We start from the raw sequence: 23,939 nt of genomic DNA, 5'->3' as shown, positions 1-23,939 counted from the left end.
AGAGGGATCTCTTGGATCAGTGGATCCAAGAGGCTTGGAGGATGGGGGATGTCCCAGCCATGTGTAAGTATCGGTCCACTACCTGTTTAATAATTGCCCGCTCATGTATATTTTGAATAGGTATGGCTAAATATTCCTGTTATGTCTTTCACAGTGGCAGAGGAACGGGCTGCAAACCAGGAAGCCCATGCCTGTAGAATGCAGTGGTTGCAATGCGAGGCAGGTTAGCAATACTCTTGCATGTACTGTCATAGGAAATAAATCTAAAAGTAGTAGAAAGGTAATCACCTGTATAAAACCTGTACTGTTTAAGGCATGTACTGCATACACCAGAGAATATGGCAGGAAGAGTCTCATATAGGTTGTATGCAAATAAAAGCATAATAGCCTGACAATAAAGGTCTAACTGCTGCACTGCATATGTTCAGTCTGGTATCATATGGTAATGTAGAGTTGCAATCTCTTAATAGTATTGTTGTATTAAGCAATGTTACCCACATTGTGCTACATAAATAAAATGTGTAGGACTGTCTGTATATGACTGTTGTAATTGCAAGAGATCGTGTAGTACAACTAAGAGAGACTTGGAAAACAGTGAAAAAATAAACAACATAATCCAAATAACACACTCAACTGAGACGTAAATGGTTGTATTTTTAGCACACACAGCCATGGTTTAAATCCTGGGAGTGGTAGTAGGCTGTATGCAGAATCATACCCCACAACTGTACAGATATGTCCAGAATGTCCAGTTAATTGGCCCATATCTGCTACCTGTCCCCCTGGCAAATCAGTGGGATGCTCCTAGACATTTAGGCAGCAAATAAGAAATACAACTGATTGTCAGACATATATAAGAACAAATCTGTCACTCTAGCAACTCCCCAAAATGTTATGAGAGTAATAAGCCAAGTATGTCCCATCTGCACCACCATGTTGTAAAGCTGTGGCCAAAGTATGTGCAGTAACAGAGTGAGATGTATGTGCATAATACTAATGTGGAATCCGGTAATATGGTGGCAACATTCCAGTCCATATTTGCCGGCTGTTACTCTGTCTCCCTGGCATATCAGCGTGCTAATCTCTGACATGTAGTCAGCATTTTATGTCATTTAACTGGCCGTCAGGCCTGTACATATTTGAAAAATGTCAATGAAAACAAACCTGTCATTGTGCAACTCATCAAAGGTTTAAGAGGGCAATAGTCAAAATATGTCCAGGTTCACATGTGGTCAAGACATGCCCAGAGTGTGTGCAATACGAGATGGACAGGTATGTGCATAATATCAACCTGGGATCTGGGAATATGTGTAGAAACAGTTAGGTAGTGTTAACAAACAATACCTCAACAGGTATACCAGGTAAGAGGTGCATACTGCAGGTAAAACTCAGTTCATGTATATAGCTGTCTACATCCATATCACTGTCCAAACTAATGCCATAGGGTAGTGTACTAATACCTGTAAGGTACAGACCAAAGCACTTATTAGGAAAGTAATGAAAACTACAGGAATATACTAGTTGTTAATTGACATCTTTCTCTCCTCCCCACCATATCTGCAACAATAAACTAAATACACAACTCAGTTGGTATGTGCTTCATTAAATCTACTGTTGGGACATATGTCCTATTGTTTGATAAATATTTAAATTTGTTTCTATGCATGTGCCATGTTGAAATGCTCCCACATTAGTGGCATGCTGCCATCAATGTGTCTGCATACTGTTGTAATTACCACTGTGAGTCCATATATGCATGTGTTCTGTTTGCTATGCAACTGTTCCATATCTGGAGTTTTGGGTTAATGAGAATATCTATGCATGCTGTTATACCTAATCCTGGAATGTGTTGAGTATTACTAACCCACATATGTTGTAAAATTGAAACACCATAGCACGTTTGCGAAGGCTGGTCCCAGCGGACCCACCTGTCCCACCTCATTTGGTCATGGCACCGGGCACCAGCACGTCTGGGGCCCACCCCGGGACCCCCTCGTCCACTGGTCCTGCACCACCTTTGGGTGGAACTGCCTCAGGGGACGGGGCTCACCCCCCCAGAAGCAGGTGCAGACAGGACACTGTCACCAGTCACCAGGTCTGGGACGAGGTGCGTAGTGCACTCCGCAGGGAGTTTGGAGATCTGCTACACCAGCTTGAGGGCTGCATGTCACAACTAGAGGGTCGGCCTGGCCATCCTACTCAGCCCCCAGCACAGTCACCTTTGGGGCTATGAGGGTGCAGTGGTGACTGCCCATAGGTGGGGACCTCAGTCCCACTGTATCCACTAGGGGGCTCATTGGCTCCCAATTTCCAAACACCCCTCCCCATCAAGGTGTTTACCCCCCAAGTGTCATATACTGCCCTGTATGCTGTCTTTTCTGTCTTGTCTGTTATTCTACCCAACCTACCTCCCCAAATATACCTACTATCCCTCCCCAACATCCCACTATCATCTGAAAAAAAAGGGCAATCTATTCCCCCCAAAAAATCTCGCCCCATACATAGCTGTCCATTTCACACACATGTCCAATGGACACATGTAATCTGGTCTAATTGGCTTCACCACATATAGCAGTGTGGAGAGAAAAGTGTATCCCACATGACTGGAGAATAAGCATACTCATGCCAGTGTACAAGGACAAAGGGGACATCCACAACTGTGGGCAGTACAAAGGCATAAAACCCCTACCACATTGCATGAAAGTTCTGGAGAGGGTGATTGATAAATGAATATGCAGAGAAGTAGAATGTAAGATGGGAGATGAGCAGTTCATATTCAAATCAGGATGCTGCACAATGACCTGATGTTTGCAGTGAGACAGATACTTGAGAAGAAGCTAGAGATGAGAAAGAGTCCAACTGGGCATTTCTAGACATGGAGAAAGCATATAACAAGGTCTCAAGAAAGCTGATCTGGGCAGTACGGTGGTGGTCCCAGAAACATTGGTAGAGTTAGTTTAGGCTATGTACAAGGACCCAGTGACTCAAATACGAACAGTGTTTGGCCTCACAGAGAGGTACCCAGTGGGAGTGGGTGTACACCTGGGTTCAGGTCTGAGCCCACTGCTGTTCATACTGGTGATGGACTACATTAGCAAACAGGTTGGAGGGGACAGCTCAACAAAGCTGCTGTATGCAGATGATGTGGCATACAGGCAGACTCTGAGCATGAACTTCAGTGAAGGATAGGAGAATGGAATGCAAATCTGAAGGCACATGGGATGAAACTAAGCACAGATAAGGCAGTGGTAATGGCAGCAAATTGGGGAAATCAAAAGAAACTGAGAATAGAGATAGAAGGGAAGATAGTGGAACAGGTAAACAGCTTCAAGTATCTGGGAGGGGTGGTTGAGGCAAAGGATAGTCTGAATGAAGAGGTCAAAGATAGAATCAGAGGGGTTGCAGCGAAATGGCATAGAGTATCAGGTGTAGTCTATGCAGAAGAATGCCAAGAAAGCTGAAAAATAAGGTGTACAAGACAGTGGTGCGATCAGTACTACTGTATGGTACAGAAACTTGGGCAGTAAAGGCAGAATAGTTGAAGAAGCTAGAGATGATGGAAATGAAGTGCCTGAGAAAGGTGGTAGGATGCACACTGTGGGACAGATGAAGAAATAAGGACATAAGAACAGAAACCAAAGTAGCTCCAATTGGAGAAATGATCAAAGAGAACAGATTACACTGGTTTGGGCACATGTGTAGAAAATCAGAAGACAATCTGGTGAGGAAGATTTGGGACAGACCGAAAGACGGTAAGAGGAACAAGGATGTCCAACAAAGAGGTGGATAGATTGTGTGAAAGAAGATCTGCGACAGTCAGGCATGAGTGTTGAAGAAGGCAGGAGTGTGGTACTGAATTGAGAGAGTTGGTGACAGTTAACATGATACTCCGACCCCATGTACAAAAAATGGGAAAAAGAAGGCTGATGATGATGATGACATAAATGTCTCTTGAAACACCGAATGTTCACAAGGGCAAATGGCAAAATACTTTAGAGTGAATCTAAAGTGATCGAAAACATGAAAAACATATTTGTACCACCAGTTTGTCAGTAATGTCAAGGTTGCATAGTCAGGTTTTTGTGGTGACATCTTGTCTAATGAATCTGGTTAACTTCTTTAAAAGGGTGACACAGGCTTTTGACTGCAGTCATGTTATCCATACTGCATACCTTGGCTTGACCAATGCATTTGACACCTTGCCACATGCTAGTATAGTTAGTACACTCAACACATTACAAATATATCCCTGTGTCATAACATGGATTACAAATTGGCTAAAAGACAGAACTTAAATAGTGCATGTAATAGGTACCTCATCTAAGAGTATGAAGGTGACCAGTGGTGTCCTGTAGGAATCAGTTCTGTCACCTCTTTTGTTTGGCATTTAGTTCTCTGATCTCCAGACCATGAACCAATACATCTTGCTAACTAGGTTTGCAGAAGAATGTAAACTGGGAGTCATCATCAAATCTCCTTTTGCTACACAATCCCTTCATCAAGAACCTTTACTCATAAACACTTAATGCACATAAAAGTGGGGTCATATTAAATGCTGAAAAGCACACTATTAATGCATATGGTAGACTTCCACTTCCCCAGTAATCAACATGGACAACACCCCACTGCAAAACAAGAATGCTGTTAAACATACTTCTCAACCTGGAAACATCAAAAATCTGGACAAAGGCCCATGAGAAATAGGTACAACTGGCCAAAACTCTGTATGCTGATAACATAACATTTGCATACATGATTATATAACCCCACCCACTCCAATGGGATTGTTGGATATCAACTTTTAAATGCAAACTGAAGAACAGACAAAATATGATCATGAAACACAAAATAAGCAGAAGAACAATAGTGGCTTATTTATATTGATATTTGAACTTGTGTAAAACTAAAATACAATTTTCTTTTATAAAAATAAAATTAACTGTGGCTGCGATTCAGCCTTCTTCATTAATAATAAATAACGCAAAATATAAACCAGATCAAAACTGTTTTATTTATATTATTGACATCTGAACTTGTATAGCACTAAAATACAATTAGCTTATATAAAAATAAAATTAACCAGTACTAATCTACTACACATATAAAATGAAAATAAATGCAATCTGTGTAATCATTACAATGAAACAAATTCTTTCTAACAACTACTACACTGACTGGTATAAATTTTAAATAAATACAAATTAAATAAGGCCTGGCTTTTTAAACTGGTATAAAATAAAAGTAAAATAAATAAAAATAACATTTTTACCTGTTAGCTAACTACTGAACTAATACAAAGTAAATTCAAGCACAGCTCACAGAGTTAAAGTGAAATAGATGGCAACCAAATAAAATAACCAATTCTTTTTAAATACTCAGTGAAAGATCATGGATTACTACCTCTTGCTCTTCAGCTTCTTCAGTCATGATGGCCTCTGACTCTGGGTCTGGTAGTGCTGCCTGGAGGGCATGTTCTCTATTGTAAGCTACAGTTACCCTTTTCGCTGATTGCAGAATGGGTGGTAGGACTTCCACAAGAAAAGAGTCACTGTCCTCATTCATTTTTATTGCTAGCAATGAGTTAAGTGTTTTGACATTTGATGGCAAATGTTTGGATGGTGCAGTGGTGCAACGATAGTGTTGTTGCCTCAGAGCAAGAGGTCCTCCAGCTTGATTCTTGGCTGGCGTGCCTTCTGTGTAGAGTCTGCATGTCCTCCCTGTCTTCATATGGGTTTCCTCTGGGTACTTCAGTTTCCTCCACTTCACAAAGGCATGCATCTGGAGCATTTCTCCCTGCCCCTCGGCTGAAAACTGGCGTCGTTCCAAGTCAGACTTTCCTGGTAAACAAATGTTAAATAAATAAAATGACTGTCTCAGCTCCATTTTAACTTTTCTCACCAAGCTGAATGCTCATTCAGGTTCACTATTCGAATGTGGCAAACAAAGCAGCATTAATATGAGCTGCTTAAAGACAGGTATTCATTCCACTTCAGGGCTTTGTAGAACTGTTGATCAGTAATTGAGGAAACATGTATCTGTTTCAGAGTCCCAGCTGTGGTGTTACTGTGGCAGATTGAAGTTAATAACTTGGTATATGCCAAGTTCAGCCTTAAGTTGACTGTGCTCTTACCATGACGTTCAAAGTCCTAGATGAGTTGCAATATTTGTTACAACTTCAATATCAAGGATTAATTTTAAAGAAGGGTTAAATAAACTACCAATATTTTTCAGTATGACATCACCAACAGGCAAATGCTTTCTCATTTTCAGAAGAACTGCAACATCAAACCCTTTTACTTGCTGTGACACCCGTGCCCTGGCCCAGCAATCAAGGAGCCTCAATCCTCATTACTAACGCCAGAGTGGGTATCTCATATATGAGGAAAGGATAACAAATACACACATCAAAGTGCAATTTCCCTTAAGAGCACACAAATATCTTAGTCACTCCAGGGTTGGTCACTCCTCTGCTCTCCAGGTCCCCAATAAGACTCTCCACGGGCACTGCTATAGGGTCCTGATCTCAGCCTAGTGGGCAAGCAAAAATGTCTAGCACCCTCTCTGTCCAACCAGTGCTTCATGTTCCTGCCCAAGTAGCTGACACACACATACACTTTGAGAAGAGTTTATACAGCAACACAGACACTCCTGGGGAAGGCTGCCACAGGTTCTCCAGCTGTGCCTCTTTTTCTCAGACTATACGGTCGTACCAGCTGCCACCACCCAATAATAATTATCAGCTACTCAAAGGCCATTAAAAGGGTGTCCAATTATTACTGTGCAATATTATTATCCAATTGGTAGTATAACAAAGGGCTAAAGCTATTATAGTGACTTTGTACAGTTTTACCAAAGGCATACAAATACTCTTAAGAGCATAAATTATTTCTACACAAACCAGCCACAGTTGAAAGGTTTTAAAATATTTAATAATAAATATTAAAAAACACAAGACATTTTCTACTACACAGAGCGAGACAAGAGTTCAGACATCACACAGAAATACTTAAAATAAACCAGTAGTACAGTTCTGACATCACAGAAAAATACTTAGTCTAATATTTCTAGTTCCTAGCTATTTCTAAAAGAAAACACAAGTCTAAGATAACTTACATATGGGCAAGACAGTTTTGTGAGTTGGATGATCAAGAAAAAAATGCATAATGCCTTCTGATTCTCTCTGTTTAAATTGCTATTTTCAGTACTGATTCCCATTACATAATTTTTACATTTCCCTGGGGTTCCCAGGCTGACAGATACTGCATTATTTTGTTATCTTGCAGCTGCAGGAAACTACATCAGTAAAAGACATTCCACATGTAAACTCTGGTAATTATTCCTTAAGTTAAAACAATAGGCAGGATGCCTTCATTTAGCCCGGCCAGAGCCAAATTATAAACATCAGAGACAGTCATGAAATAATTTGAACTTCAAAGGACATACAAGAAATGCTTGCCTTAACTTTCTTTACAGCAGAGGGCAATGTTATTACATTGTTTTAAGTTCACATTTCACAGCATATTCTTTCATTTAAGAAAACAAGTCTGTAGTTCAACATTCATATTTACAAATAATATAATTATCTGCACAATTCTATCTGGCTAGGCTGGCAGTCTTCACATTTCTCCATCCCAGAGAACTCAAGCTAGGTTTTCAAGTGACCCTTGAGAAATGTCACTTGAGAGGGTTAGGTCTATCTGAGTGTACCTTACTTGATTCCTTGTCTTGAGAACCCATCTGCATTGGCATTGCTACACCTACTGTGGTGTTGCACTGACATATCATATGCTTGCAAACCTAGGCTCTATCTTAGCAACTTGGCATTTTGCTGGCTGGCTCTGTATAACCATGTTATGGGGTTGAGATCTGTCATAACAGTGAATTTCCTTCCATACAGATAAGGCTGAAGTTTCTGCAATGCCCACACTATGGCTAGACATTCCTTTTCTACAGCTGCATAGTATTTCTCCCTGGGTTGGAACCTATGACTGAGATAAACCACTGGGTGCTCTTCTCTCTCTGAAGAAATCTGGGTAAGTACAGCCCCGAGCCCTTGGTTTGAAGCATCCACCTGCACAACAAATTATTTGCTGTAATTTGGACTGGCTAACACAGGGGGTCCTCTCAAAGCATCTTTAAGCTTCTGGAATGCCTGCTCACAAGCTGGGGTCCACACTACCTTATCTGGCATGTTCTTCCTTGTCAGGTCTGTGAGTGGAGCAGCTATGGTACTATAACTTGGGATGAACTTTCTGTAGTACCTGCTGTCCCTAAAAATGCCCTCACCTGCTTTTTAGTAACAGGTGCAAGCCATGCCTAAATGGCTTCCACTTCGGCAGGTTCTGGCCTTAACTTACCACTCCCCACTCTATGTCTTAGGTAGGAAACATCTGCCATACCCACCTGACATTTGCTCAGCTTAATGGTCAACCCGGCCCTCTGTAGTCTGCCCATCACCTCCCCTGACATGCTGAAGGTGCCCTGGCCAGGAATGGTTGTAGATGGCAATATCATCAAGGTAAGCAAGGGCAAACCCTCCTGCACCTGCTAGGATATAATCTACCAGTTTCTGGAATGTTGCTGGGGTATTCTTCATCCCAAAGGGCATCTTTGTGAACTCATACAAGCCAAAATGAGTCACAAAGGCTGTCTTCTCTCTAGCACTGGGTGTCAAGAGCACCTGCCAATAACCCTCGGTAAGATCAATGGTTGTAAGATACTTAGCCCCACCCCGCTGCTCTAGGACCTCATCTGTCCTAGGCATGGGGTAAGCATCTGACTCTGTGTGACTTTAATTTCCTGTAGTCCACACAGAACCTGGTGCTGCCATCCTTCGTTGGCACCAGCACCACTGGGGAGGCCCAGGGACTGTTTGACTCTTGAATCACCCCTAGTTCCAACATCTCATGTACCTCCTCCCTCAGAGTCTGATTGACTCACTCAGGAACTCTATAAGGGGCCTGACTAATAAGCCTTTGGGGTCCTATATCCACCTGGTGCTGGACCAGGTGAGTGCACCCTGGTTTCCCAGTGAACATGTCACCAAATCCCTGCAACACTACTTGGATTTCTTGAACCTGGGTAGAAGATAACGGCTGGGACATTGCTACCCCTTCCACTGAGGTGTCAGCCCGAGCCTCACTGAGGAGATCAGTCCCCAGATCTCCCTCAGACTCCTCCTGCAATCCACTGCAAATGCTCAGCACAAGGGCCTCCCTATCATGTGTTAACATGGTACACTTTGTGCCCATGCCTACTGCCTAGCAGTTCCACCATGTAATTAATATCACTTACCTTTCTTACTACCTTGTAGGATTCCTCCCAAGCGGCTTGCAGCTAGTTGTGTCTGACAGGAATGAGAACCATTACCTGCTGCCCCACAGCATACTCTCTCCTCCAGCATTCCTGTCATACCACACCTTTTTCTGTTGAACTTCTGCCAGGTTCTCCTGGGCCAAGCCTATGAGTTTCCTGAGCCTTGTCCTGAGGTTTAGGATGTATGCCACAACAGACTCCTTGTGAGACTCACACTCACCTTCCGACTCATCTCAAATTAAAATAACGTAATAGCCACCTCTACGATAAACACTCTCAGCCAAACAACAGTGAAATAATCAACGAAACAAAAAATGGCTTAGAGCGAAGCAGAAAGTGAATACCAGAAAATGTAATGATGTCCAAATTCCAATACGCCAGTAAAACACTCGTTGAATCTCAAATATAAACACTGAGGTGATAGATGAATAAAAGATTTTATTAGACAAGCGCTTTCGCTATGAATAGCTTCTTCAGGTCTGTTCAATACAAATACATTTAGCTTTGCTACCATATTTATAGTCCTGAAATTCAATTAAAAACTCATCTCATTGCATATTTAAAAGGGAAACATTTAGTATTTAAAAACATGTCAAAATATATACAATAGGAATATAACAGCTGTATAAATAAAAACTATATATGTAAAAACTATATATATATAAAAAATTAATATATATAATAGAAAACACAGAAATATATATATTTTTTTATATACATATGCATATAATTGATTCTTGTGCTTCCTGCATAAATTATATATAAGATAAACATATGTATATGAATAAATAAAATAAAATAAAATAAAACATGTATATATTCATCTATCACCTCAGTGTTTATATTTGAGATTCAACGAGTGTTTTACTGGCGTATTGGAATTTGGACATCATTACATTTTCTGGTATTCACTTTCTGTTTCACTCTAAGCCATTTTTTGTTTCGTTGATCATCTCAAATTAAATTTTTAAATTTAGAGGTCCTCTCACCCTATGCCTATACAGAAACTCAAAGGATGATACACCTGTAGATTCCAGGGGAACTTCTCTGTAAACAAACAACATATGGGGCAAATATTTGTCCCACTCCCTCTTAAACTGATCTGCAAATGCCCATAGCATGGACATGATTGTAGAGTTTAACCTCTCAACAAGACCATTAGTCTGGGGATGGTAGGGGCTGGTCTTCATGTGCTTCACCCCACAGGACTTCCACAGACAAGTCAGCAGGTCTGACATGAATTTGGTACCTCTGTCAGTTAGTATTTCTTTTAGGAAGCCTACCCTGCTGAAAATCTCTAACATAGCATTTGCCACCTTCTCTGCCTCAATGGAGGACAAGGCCACTGCATCAGGGCATTGTGTAGCATAATCCACTACCACTAGGATATAGCTTTTCCCTGTGGAACTTGGGGTACTCAGAGGACCCACAATATCCATAGCTACCCTCTGAAATGGCTCCTCAATCACAGGCAAAGGCATCAAAGGAGCTCTCACCTTGTCTCCTGCCTTGCCTATCTTTTGGCACTGCTTGCAGGTCCTGCAGTACCCTGTTACATCTCTGGAAATTCCAGGCCAATAGAAGTTCTGAATAATATGCCTCTTTGTATGTTTTATGCCCATATGACCTGCAAAGGGAATATCATGGTCTATGGCTAGAAGCGCCAGATCATAGGCTCTAGACACTGGCAACTGCTGTTCTCTCTCACCTTCTAGCCCTCCCTCAGGGGTACACTCTCTATATTAACCCTTTGTCCCAGTATAAAATTCCCCCTTTCCTTGAGAATCAGGTGCCTCCCTAGCCACGTGCCTCAGGCCTTGCAATTTATGGTCTGAGAGCTGAGCCTGTCTCAACTCTGTCCTTGTAACCCTTCCCAGCAACCCTTCCACAGGAAGTCTGGCATACTCTGACAGTGGTGCCTCACTGCCAGCCTGGGTACTACTACTCACCTCTACCTATGCAGTCAATCTGTCCAAGGGAACATCAGTACCCCCAAGAAGCTGTGGCTCACCTTCAGTCTCACTGCTACAGGGTAGTTTGTTCCTTGAAGTAACCACCTCACCAGTTTTGGCTGCAAGTATGTAGTCTGTCTGGGTCTTTTCCAGGCTACCAGACCCACATGCATGTCTCCTATCCTGACAGCGTGTATCTGCATAAGCACATGGTACTGCCTCATCCAAATCCTTCCCTTTCAGGACATCTGCAGGATGGTAGTTCTCTACCCCTGTTGTCTCAAGACAACCTACTATTGGCATTTTGTCTTTCTCACTCACTGGCTTCCTCACCTTTTGTTGCCCACCTTGCCTCTGTGAACACCTGTATGCCACACAGCCCCCACTGGTTGCATTTAAAACATTTAACCCTAGCTCCTGAACATGTACCTGGACCAGTGGCTTCCCCAGCTACTGGCAGATTCTGTTGGTGCAGTCTGTGCTGCCCACCATGGGTTCCTTTAGACCCATGAGCAGTACTGGGGGTCCCCTTCCTCTGCAGGTCTGCCCTGCTTGCCAGGTATAGGTCTCCCTTCTTCCCCAACTCATCTGAAGTAGTACATTGTCTATCAGCTAACGAGATCCTCATGTCCTCAGGCAAAGTGCTAAGGGCTTGTTCCCCCACCAAAAGGTCTGCCAGCCCTTTAAAAGTGGTGACCTGATATTTACTCACCCACCTATGGAAATAAGTGCTCAATTCAGCAACATATTCGCACACACTTTCATCTACCTTTCATCTATGCTCACAAAACTTTTTCCTATACAGTTCGGGTGTTAGCTTAAATGATTCTAACAAGCAATTTTTTACAGCAGTATAATCAAAACATGCAACAACAGAGATTTTACACAGAACAGTTACGCTTTACCATGGAGTAAGGGGGTCAGGAACTGTACCCAGAGCCCTTGCTCAACTTCATACTGTTTACATACCTTCTCAAACATCTGAATGGAACTATCAAAAATGATCCCCCTCTTTATTCGGAAGAAATGTACTGACCTTTTGTGATTCTGGGGTCCAGTTACTCCCTTCCCCATTACCTCCATGACTCTGGCAAATAATCAAGATCTCCTTCTCATGCTGCCTCTGCTTCTCTTTTTCTTCTGCTTCTAGGCATAGCAGTTTCTCATTCTCCTCACTCTCTAGATGCCTCAGTCTCTCAGCTGCTTCTAACTCCACATTCCTGGCCTCCAACTCAAGTCTCTTTAGCTCCAGCTGGATTTTTAAGTCCACTGCAGAAAGGTTGAGCTGTCCATTCTCCGAGGGTATTATATCTCCACTGCCAGTCTGATTGTCCTCCTGGTTGCTGTTTTCTGATGCAGCTGTAACCAAGGCTGCAATCAGGTCTGTCTCAGTCAGGTTTCCATGCACCAGTCCCCTAGACTGGCACATCTCTGCCGGATGGCTCCTTGTCAGCTTCCCATATTCCTCTGCTGACATGCTGCCTGCTCACCCTGACTAACTAAGCTAACAAAAGAAATAAAACAATTGTGATCTGAACTCTGAGTATTCACTGTGTGGCTGCTTTAGAGTACAAAAACACCTTCAAGTCTCACTGTACACAAGGTACATGATTCACTCTACCCACACCACTACAAGCCAAATAGTATTTGCCAGCTAATTAATATGTGATGTGGATATCCCACCACTGCCAACCAATGAATATGTGAGGATATCCCAACCACTGCCACCAATTAATATGTGACATCCATGCCCTGGCCCAGCAATTAAGGAGCCTCAATCATCACCACTAACACCAGAGAGGGTGTCTCATATATGAGAAAAGGGTAACAAATCCACACAGTAAAGTGCAACTTCCCTTAAGAGCACACAGTGATCACAGTCAGTCTGGGGCTGGTCGCTCCTTTACTCTCCCGGTCCCCAATAAGACTCCCCACTGGCACAGCTATAGGGTCCAGATCTCAGCCTAGTGGGCAAGCTAAAACCTCCAGCACACTCTCTGTCCAAACAGTGCTTCATATCCCTGCCCAAGTAGCTGACACACACACACTTAGAGAAGAGTTTATACAACCACACAGACACTTCTGGGGAAGGCTGCCACAGGTTCTCTAGCTGTGCCCCTTTTTCCCAGACTCTACAGTAGTACCAGCTGCCACCACCCACTAATAATTATCAGCTACTCAAAGGTCATTAAAAGGGTGTCCAATTATTACTGTGCAATATTATTATCCAATTAGTAGTATAACCAAGGGCTAACGCTATTAGAGTGACTATGTACAGTTTTACCAAAGGCATGCAAGTACTCTTAAGAGTTTAAATTATCTCTACACAAACCAGCCACAGTTAAAAGGTTTTAAAATATTTAATAATAAATATTAAAAAACACAAGGCAACATTTTCAACTACACAGAGCTAGACAAAAGTTCAGACATCACACAGAAATACTTAAAATAACCAGTAGTACAGTTCTGACATTACAGAAAAAACACTTAGTCTAATCTTTCTAGTTCCTAGCTATTTCCAAAAGAAAACACAAATCTACGATAACTTACATATGGGCAAGACAGTGCTGTGAGTGGGATGATCGAGACAAAAATGCATAATGCATTCGGATTCTCTCTGTTTAAATTGCTATTTTCAGTCCTGATTCACATTACATAATTTTTACACTTTCCTGGAGTTCCCAGGCTGACAGATACTGCATTCGTTTGTTATCTTGCAGCTGCAGGAAACTACCTCAATAAAAGACATCCCACGTGTAAACTCTAGTAATTATTGCTTAAGTTAAAACAATAGGCAGGATGCCTTCATCTAGCCTGGCCGGAGCCAAATTGTAAACATCAAAGACAGTCATGAAATAATTTGAACTTCAAAAGACATACAAGAAATGCTTGTCTTAGCTTTCTTTACAGCAGAGGGCAATGTTGTTACATTGTTTTAAGTTTACATTTCACAGCATATTCTTTCATTTAAGAAAACAAGTCTGTAGTTCAACATTGATATTTACAAATTATATAATTATCTGCACAATTTTATTTGGCTAGGCTGGCAGTCTTCACATTTCTTCACCCTGGAGAACTCAAGCTAGTTTTTCAAGTGACCCTTCAGAAATGCCACTTGAGAGGGTTAGGTCTATCTGAGTGTACCTTACCTGATTCCTTGTCTTGAGAGCCCATCTGCATTGTCATTGCTACTCTTACTGTGGTGGTGCACTGACATGTCATATGCTTGCAACCCTAGGCTCCATCTAAGCAACTTGGCATTTTGCTGGATGGCTCTGTTTAACCATGTTATGGGGTTGTGATCTTTCATAACAGTGAATTTCCTTCCATACAGATAAGGCAGCAGTTTCTGCAATGCCCACACTATGGCTAGACATTCCTTTTCTACAGCTGCATAGCATTCCTCCCTGGGTTGGAACCTATGACTGAGATAAACCACTGGGTGCACTTCTCCCTCTGAAGAAATCTGGGTAAGTTCAGCCCCCACCCCTTGGTTTGAAGCATCCACCTGCACAACAAATTATTTGCTGGCTAACACAGGGGGTCCTTCCAAAGTTTCTTTAAGCTTCTGGAATGCCTGCTCACAAGCTGGGGTCCATACTACCTTATCCTGCATGTTCTTCCTTGTCAGGTCTCTGAGTGGAGCAGCTATGGTGCTATAACTTGGGACGAACTTTCTGTAGTACCTGCTGTCCCTAAAAATGCCCTCACCTGCTTCTTAGTAACAGGTGCAAGCCATGCCTGAATGGCTTCCACTTTGGCAAGTTCTGGCCTTAACTTACCACTCCCCACTCTATGTCATAGGTAGGTGACCTCTGCCATATCCACCTGACATTTGCTCGGCTTAATGGTCAACCCGGCCCTCTGCAGTCTGCCCAGCACCTCCTTGACATGCTAAAGGTGCTCTGGCCAGGAATGGCTGTAGATGGCAATATCATCTAGGTAAGCAAGGGCAAACCCTCCTGCTTCTGCTAGGATATGATCTAACAGAGTATGGAAAGTCACTGCAGCATTCTTCATCCAAAAAGGCATCTTTGTGAACTCATACAAGCTATAAGGAGTCACAAAGGCTGACTTCTCTCTAGCACGGGAGTCAAGGGCACCTGCCAGTATCCCTTGGTAAGATCAATGGTTGTAAGATACTTAGCCCCACCCAGCTGCTCTAGGGCCTCATCTGTCCTAGGCATAGGGTAAGTATCTGACTCTGTGTGACTATTTAATTTCCTGTAGTCCACATAGAACCTGGTGCTGCCATCCTTCTTTGGCACCAGCACCACTGGGGATGCCCAGGGATGGTTGGACTCTTGTATCACCCCTAGTTCCAACATCTCTTGTACCTCCTCCCTTAGAGTCTGTTTGACTCTCTCAGGCACTCTATAAAAGGCCTGCCTAATAGTCCTTTGGGGTCCTGTATCCACCTGGTGCTGCACCAGGTGGGTGCACCCTAGTTTCCCAGTGAACGTGTCACCAAATTCCTGCAACACTGCTCGGATTTATCAAATCTGGGTAGGAGATAGCTGCTGGGACATTGCTACCCCTTCCACTGAGGTGTCAGCCAGAGCCTCACTGAGGAGATCAGTCCCCAGATCTCCCTCAGACTCCTCCTGCAATCCACTGCAAATGCTCAGCATATGGGCCTCCCTATCATGGTAAGGTTTCATCATATTAATATGGTAAATGTTGTGGCCCTGCTGTTTGCCTAGCAGTTCCACCATGTAGTTAACATCACTTATCTTTCTTACCACCTTGTAGGGACCCTCCCAAGCTGCTTGCAGCTTGTTGTGTATGACAGGAATGAGAACCATTACCTGGTGCCCCACAGCATACTCTCTAGCTCGAGCATTCCTGTCATACCACACCTTTTTATGTTGTTGGGCTTCTGCCAGGTTCTCCTGGGCCAAGCCCATGAGTTCCCTGAGCCTTGTCCTAAGGTTTAGGATGTATGCCACAACAGACTCCTTTTGAGACTTGCACTCACCTTTCCACTCATCTCGAATTAAATCTAGAGGTCTCCTCACCCTATGCCCATACAGCAACTCAAAGGGTGAAAAACGTGTGGATTCCTGGGGAATTTCTCTTTAAGCAAACAACAGATGGGGCAAATATTTGTCCCACTCCCTCTTAAACTGATCTGCAAATGCCCATAGCATGGACTTGATTGTAGAGTTTAACCTCTCAAAAAGACCATTAGTCTGGGGATCGTAGGGGGTGGTAGGGGGTGGTCTTCATGTGCTTCACCCCACAGAACTTCCACAGACAAGCCAGCAGGTCTGGCATAAAATTTGCACCTCTGTCAATCAGTATTTCTTTTGGGAAACCTACCCTGCTGAAAATCTCTAACAAAGCATTTGCCGCATTCTCTAACTCAATGGAGGACAAATCCACAGCCTCAGGGTATCGTGTAGCATACTCCACTATGACTAGGATATACCTTTTCCCTGTGCAACTTGGGGTACTCAGAGGACCCACAATATCCATAGCTACCCTCTGAAATGGCTCCTCAATCACAGGCAAAGGCATCAAAGGAGCTCTCACCTTGTCTCCTGCCTTGCTACGTTTTGCAATTGCTAACAGGTCCTGCTGTACCCTGTTACATCTCTGGAAATTCCAGGTCAATAGAAGTTCTGCATACTATGCCTCTTTGTACGTTTTATGCCCATATGACCTGCAAAGGGAATATCATGGGCTATGGCTAGAAGTTCCAGATGGTAGGCTCTAGGCACTACCTACTGCTGTACTCTCTCACCATCTAGCCCTCCCTCAGGGGTCCACTCTCTGTATAGTAACCCTTTGTCCCAGTGTACAGATTCCCCCTTTCCTTGAGAATCAGGTGCCTCCTTAGCTACCTGCCTCAGGCCTTGCAATGTAGGGTCTGAGAGCTGAGCCTGTCTCAACTCTCTCCCTGTAACCATTACCAGCTCCCCTTCCACAAGACGTCTGGCATCCTCTGACAGTGGTGCCTCGCTGTCAGCCTGGGTACTAATACTCACCTCTACCTTTGCAGTCACCCTGTGCAAGGGACCATCAGTACCCCCAAGCAGCTGTGGCTCATCTTCAGTCTCACTGCTACAGGATAGCTCCTCCCTGAAATAACCACCTCACCAGTCCTGGCTGCAAGTATGTAGTCTGTCTGGGTCTCCCCCATTTTACCAGACCCACATGCTTGTCTCCCAGCCTGACTGTGTGTAACTGCATAAGCACATAGTACTGCCTCATCCAAATCCTTCCCTATCAGGACATCTGCAGGATGGCATTTCAGTACCCCTGTTGTTTCAAGACAATCTACTATTGGCATTTTGTCTTTCCCACTTACTGGTTCCCTCATCTTTTGTTCCTCATCTTGCCTCTGTGGATACCTGTATGCCACATGGCTCCACTGGTTGCGTTCAGAATATTTAACCCTAGATCCTGGATTTGTACCTGGACTAATGGCTTCCCCGTCTATTGGCAGATTCTGTTGGGGCAGTCTGTGCTGCCCATCATGGGCTCCTTTAGACCCATGAGCAGTACTGGGCTCCCCTCCTTGTGCAGGGCTGCCCTGATTGCCAGGTATAGGTCTTCCTTCTTCCCCAACTCATCTGAAGTAGCACATTGTCTATCACCTAACCAGATCCTCATGTCCTCAGTTAAAGTGCTAAGGGCTTGTTCCCTCCCCAAAAGATCTGCCAGCCCTTCTAAAGTGGTGACCTGATATCCACTCACCCAGCTATGAAAATAAGTGCCCTTTTCAGCAACAAATTCACACACACTTTCATCTGCCTTTCGTCTATGCTCACAAAACTTTTTCCTTTAAGTTTCATGTGTTAGCTTAAACAATTCTAACAGACAATGTTTTACAGCAGTATAATCAAAACATGCAATGTCGGACATTTTAGACAGAACAGTCACAGCTTTACCATGGAATCAGGGGGTTATGAACCGTACCCAGAGCCCTTGGTCAACTTCGTACTGTTCACATACCCTGTCAAACATATGAATGAAACTATCAAAATGATTCCCCTCTTTAAACTGCGGAAGAAATTTACTGACCTTTTGTGCTTTTGAGGTCCAGTTACTCCCTTTCCCATTACCTCCATGACTCTGGCAAAGAATCAGCATCTCTTTGTCATGCATCCTCTGCCACACTTTTTTCTTCAGCTTCTAGATGTAGCAGTTTCTCATTCTCCTCACTCTCTAGACACCTCAGTTTCTCAGCAGCTTCTAACTCCACATGCCTGGCCTCCAACTCAAGTCTCTTTAGCTCCAGCTGGATTTCTAAGTCCACTGCAGAAAGGTTGAGCTGTCCATTCTCCAAGGGTATTATATCTCCACTGCCAGTCTGATCGTCCTCCTGGTTGCTGTTTTCTGATGCAGCTGTAGCCAATGCTGTAATCAGATTTGCCTTAGTCAGGTTTCCATGCACCAGTCCCCTAGCCTGGCACATCTCTGCCAGCTGGCTCCTTATCAGCTTTCCATACTCCTCTGTAGACATACTGCAATTAAGGAGCCTCAATCCCCACCACTAACACCAGAGAGGGAATCTCATATATGAGGAAGGGATAACAAATACACATGGTTTGTTTGTGTCTTTCGGCTTTTCCCAGTTAGGGGTCGCCACAGTGGAACTCCGGTCCGCTAATGATTGGCGGTAGATTTTTACGTACTGGCTTGCCAAGCCTAATGCACAACCTTCAACGAAGGAACACCCATTCACGCATGTCACCACACAGAAGATGCTCTAACTGTGAATCGAACGGTCAATGTCTAACTGTGAGGCGATAACGCTACCGCAGCACCACCACCGCAGTAACAAATACACACGGTAAAGTGCAATATCCCTTAACGGCACACAGAGATCACAGTCAGTCTGGGGCCAGTCGCTTCCTTGTTCTCCAGGCCCCCAATAAGACTCCCCACTGGCACAGCTATAGGGTCCAGATCTCAGCCTAGTGGGCAAGCTAAAACCTCTAGTGCCCTCTCTGTCCAACCAGTGCTTCATGTCCCTGCCCAAGTAGCTGACACACACACACTTTGAGAAGAGCTTATACAACCACACAGACACTCCTGGAGAAGGCTGCCACAGGTTCCCCAGCTGTGCCCCTTTTTCCCCAGACTATACGGTAGTACCAGCTGCCACCACCCACTAATAATTATCAGCTACTCAAAGGCCCTTAAAAGGGTGTCCAATTATTACTGTGCAATATTATTATCAAATTGGTAGTATAACCCATGGCTAAAGCTATTAGACTGGCTTTACACAGTTTTACCAAAGGCATGCAAGTACTCTTAAGAGCTTAAAGTATCTCTACACAAACCAGCCACAGTTAAAAGGTTTTAAAATATTTAATAATGAATATTAAAAACACAAGACAATATTTTCTACTACACAGAGATAGTCAAGAGTTCAGAGATCATACAGAAATACATAAAATAAATCAATAGTACAGTTCTGACATCACAGAAAAACAATTAGTCTAATCTTTCTAGTTCCTAGCTATTTCTAAAAGAAAACACAAGTCTAAGATAACTTACATATGGGCAAGACAGTGCTGTTGGATGATCAAGACAAAAATGCATAATGTCTTCTGATTCCCATTACATCATTTTTACACTTTCCTGGGGTTCCCAGGCTGACACTACAATCTTTTGTTATCTTGCATCTGCAGAAAACTACATCAATAAAAAACATTCCACATGTAAACTCTAGTAATTATATCTTAAGTTAAAACAATAGACAGGATGCCTTCATCTATCCCGGCCAGAGCTGAATTGTAAACATCAAAGAGAGTCATGACATAATTTGAACTTCAAAGGACATACAAGAAATTCTTGTCTTAGCTTTCTTTACAGCAGAGGGTAATATTGTTACATTGTTTTAAGTTCACATTTCACAGCATATTCTTTCATTTAAGAAAACAAGTCTACAGTTCAACATTCATATTTACAAATTATACAATTATCTGTACAATTCTATCTGGCTAGGCTGGCAGCCTTCACACTTGCTTATAGAAGCTGTGTTCACTTACAGTACTGATATCATCACCATTTTCATACAGGTATTTTTCAACATCAGGTCCAACATGAAGATGTCATTGCCACAAAATTGCCATGCTCAAAAAAGAATTACTGGTGGTACTGACATTACCTAGAAATTCTACAATAGCACGTGACTTCAATAACCTGGTTGCATACTCCCTTTGAAGATGTATGATATTACTGTACAGAGTTAAACACTGAATGCTTCTGGCCTACAGTTGCCCATTGGACTTTAGGAGACACCATAGCATACTTCAGGAAAAGGAATATCAATTTTACCTCATGACTATTCAGCCATTCTGTTATGAGGTCTGTTCTGTGTGACTGGAGCTCATACAATTGGAAGTATGATAAAAGCACAGGCCACAGGTCCAGTATTCGCTTTATAACTTTATGAAAACTCAGCCAAGTGGTGGTATGTCGGATGAGTACAAGTGGCTCAATGTCAATTTGTTTAGCTTCTGTTGCCTCTGTGCACTATCTGAAAAGTGATTATCACTGTCTGATATTAAGTCTTCCACATGTGATTTCATTGTTTTCAAACTTGATTTGATGCAAAGGTCTGCTATATGGCACAAGCAACCCATAATGAAGAGAACAGAATTGGCAGTCATCAATCTTGACAGTACAGGATTGTATTCTAAACCATGACTGCAGCATTATCTGATGAGTATGCAGCCATATTATTTGTTGGAATATTGAATTTCTGAAGACTTTCCATAAGGCAGTTGTATAATGATTCACCTGTATCTGACACAAAAACAGGCATGCCTAAGAACCGAACAGTATTTTCACACTTTACCTGGTCAAAAAATCCAAACAGAATGACAAAGAGTTTATTATCCTCCATATCAGTGTTCTGATCTAAATACATGCAATAAGGCTGCTTCTGCATCTTCCTGATATTTTGGACCCATGACATCACGTGTAATGCATGCAGACTTAGTGGCCCCACAGCTGATCTTCTTCAACACTTCAGGATCACCAAAGTGTTTTTTCATGTATTTCAGCAGATGATCCACAACACTAAAGGGTAGGTTCTGCTTTGCAAGCAAGGCAGTAAATCTCACTTCAGCTATTAATACTTTCTGAGCTGTACTTGCTTGTCAGGCTTGGGTGGCAAACATGTCTGCCACTTTCCTTCCGATGTGACCTGCTTTGCATTTGTCTTGTGTTTCTCTCTATCCATGTGCCTGTGCAGATCATGAAGTCCTCCATGGCCAGTATTAATGTTACATTGGCACATTTTACAGAAGGCATAACCTAGCCCAAGCTTGCCCTCACTTAACCAATCAAATGACATCTTCCAAGCTGCTTGGAATGAAGACAGTCTTCTTTTTTGTCAACATGACCTGTTAAATAAATACAAAAACATCCTCTAAACATGAAGACATTGATTATCTTGCAAATCATTTTACTGCTAATAATAATAAAGAGATACATGACTGAGAGAGCACCTAATACCTTTTCCATCTTTAGGCATCACTGCCTCTGATTGCTCTGCATGGGTGAGCACTGGGTCCCAAGTTGTACTGCTTGTGACTGGTGCTGATAATACTGCAGATGCAGCTTGAAATGAAAACATTGGGCAGGATTCATGAAGGCTTGGACAGAGTCTAAGAGTAGTGTAAGACTCCATGCAGCCCTCATGATCCAGGAACAGCCCAAAATTCCATGTAAGAGACCAGCTAAAACGTCTCTTACACGGAATGGGCGTGGATATGCTAATCACCTCACTTGCAGCCGAAAGGCATGCAAATGAGGTAGATTAGCAATCCAGGAAGCCCAAAGCAGCCCGTGTAAGAGCCGTTTAAGCTGCAAAAATGTACTCAGTTGACAACTGAGTATGTTTCTGCAAAAAACACAATAGAGCCATGTCAGCTCCAAATAAAGGGTGCATATGTGTCAGACAGCATGCCAATGGCCAAATATGTGGCCATTGGCAAGGTACCCCGATGCAAATATGAGAAATAAATAATTTTTTTTTGGCGATCGCCGATGTTTAAATGCAGCACAGCCCCGTGCAAATGGGCTGCGCTGTATAAAACATAAAAATGAAGGTTATAAACCCACAAATGTGGGTTTTATGCAATACATGGATTTACAATGCAGGGACCAACAGACCAAAAATATGGCCACCGTTTAGTGGTTGCTAAGGGGGGAAGCTGAGTCTAAGACATGTAACTAAGCATTAGTAGGCAAGCTGATGTAAATGAGTGTTAGGATACTGAATTCCACTGTCACATAGCAAATGAGCACATTCTGAGTAGTGTAAGAGATACATAAGGGGGATGAATAGAGTAGGAGATAGGTGACATCACAGGGGGGAATGGCAGAAAGAAATGCAGTTCATTGGAGGTCAGTGTTACATGACAGATGTCAGACACATATCATGGAAAGAGGAGTGCCACAAGATAAGCATGGGAAAGTCAAGAAATGGAAGGTGCACACTGTTACTTACACCAAAGTTCCTTGCTGGGCGTGCATGCGCATGTGTGCACGTCATGAGGCACGAGTAGGGCGGTGTGCACGTGTGTAAGGCAGACTGAGCATGTGGGAGGCTGTTGGCAGACTTGTAAGACTGTTTGCGCTGGTGTGCGTGCATTTTAACCCGAATAAGCAGATTCTAAACCGTGTAAGCCTGTGTGTGCATGTGTAAGCCACTGTGAGCGTCTTTCTGCTGGTATGCGCATTGCTCCCCCCTGAGGAAACAGAAAGGAAAAAGAAAGCAACAGAATTAGCAGGAAGCTAGCAGGGAATACTGCTGGAGCTAGCAGGTGAAAACAATTAGAAGCAGGCAATTACACAGGCAGAATAGTAGCTCAGCCAAGCACTTAAAACTCTGCAAACAGCAGTGCAGGATTTTTCTCTCAAGAGACATTGCAAGACAGGAGTAAGCTATTTGAAGTGAAAACTGAAAAAGCTGAACTCAGAGCAGAAATGCTAGGGGCTGCCATAGCTGTCATAAGGAGACATAAGCTACTTGCTGAGAGTGGTGACAATGCAAATGATGCCAGACAACCCACAGTGAGGAGACGGAGAAGAGTGTACAGGCCCAGGGTCACCTACCACGGGTTACATGAGCTGGAGATAGTAGAGCGCTATAGAGTGGACAGAGACCTCCTGCAGCAAATTGTCGAGCTGTGCAGGCCACACCTCACACACAGAACCAACAGAGGTGAACCCATCCCAGTGGAAACCAAGGTATGTGTTGGCCTAAGAATACTAGCAACAGGTACCTTCCAGAGACCAACTGGTGATATGATGGGGATATCACAGGCATCAGCCTCCAGGGTACTGCACCAGTTCCTGGATGCCATGTCAGCACATGTCGGTGATCATGTATATTTCCCCAATGCCCGTGAGGTATTGGCCAGCAATATGCATCTCTTACAGCAAATAGCAGAATACCCTGAGGTAGTGGGTGCAATAGAATGCACGCACATACGCATCAAAGCACCAGCCAGTGAGCGAGGTAGGGCCTACATTAACTGCAAGGGCTTCCCCTCCATCAACTGCCAGGTCGTGTGTGATGCCCAGGGCATAATAATGAATGTGTGTGCTGGCTGCCCTGGGAGCTACCATGATTCCCATATCTGGCATTTGACGCAGCTGTACCAGACATTTGCCAATGGGGACATCCCACATGGACACCTA

This window comes from Protopterus annectens, chromosome 7.part0 (assembly GCF_019279795.1).
Source record: "Protopterus annectens isolate FY-2018-M chromosome 7.part0, PAN1.0, whole genome shotgun sequence".
NCBI classification, from domain to species: domain Eukaryota; kingdom Metazoa; phylum Chordata; order Ceratodontiformes; family Protopteridae; genus Protopterus; species Protopterus annectens.
This window is presented reverse-complemented; position numbering follows the sequence as displayed.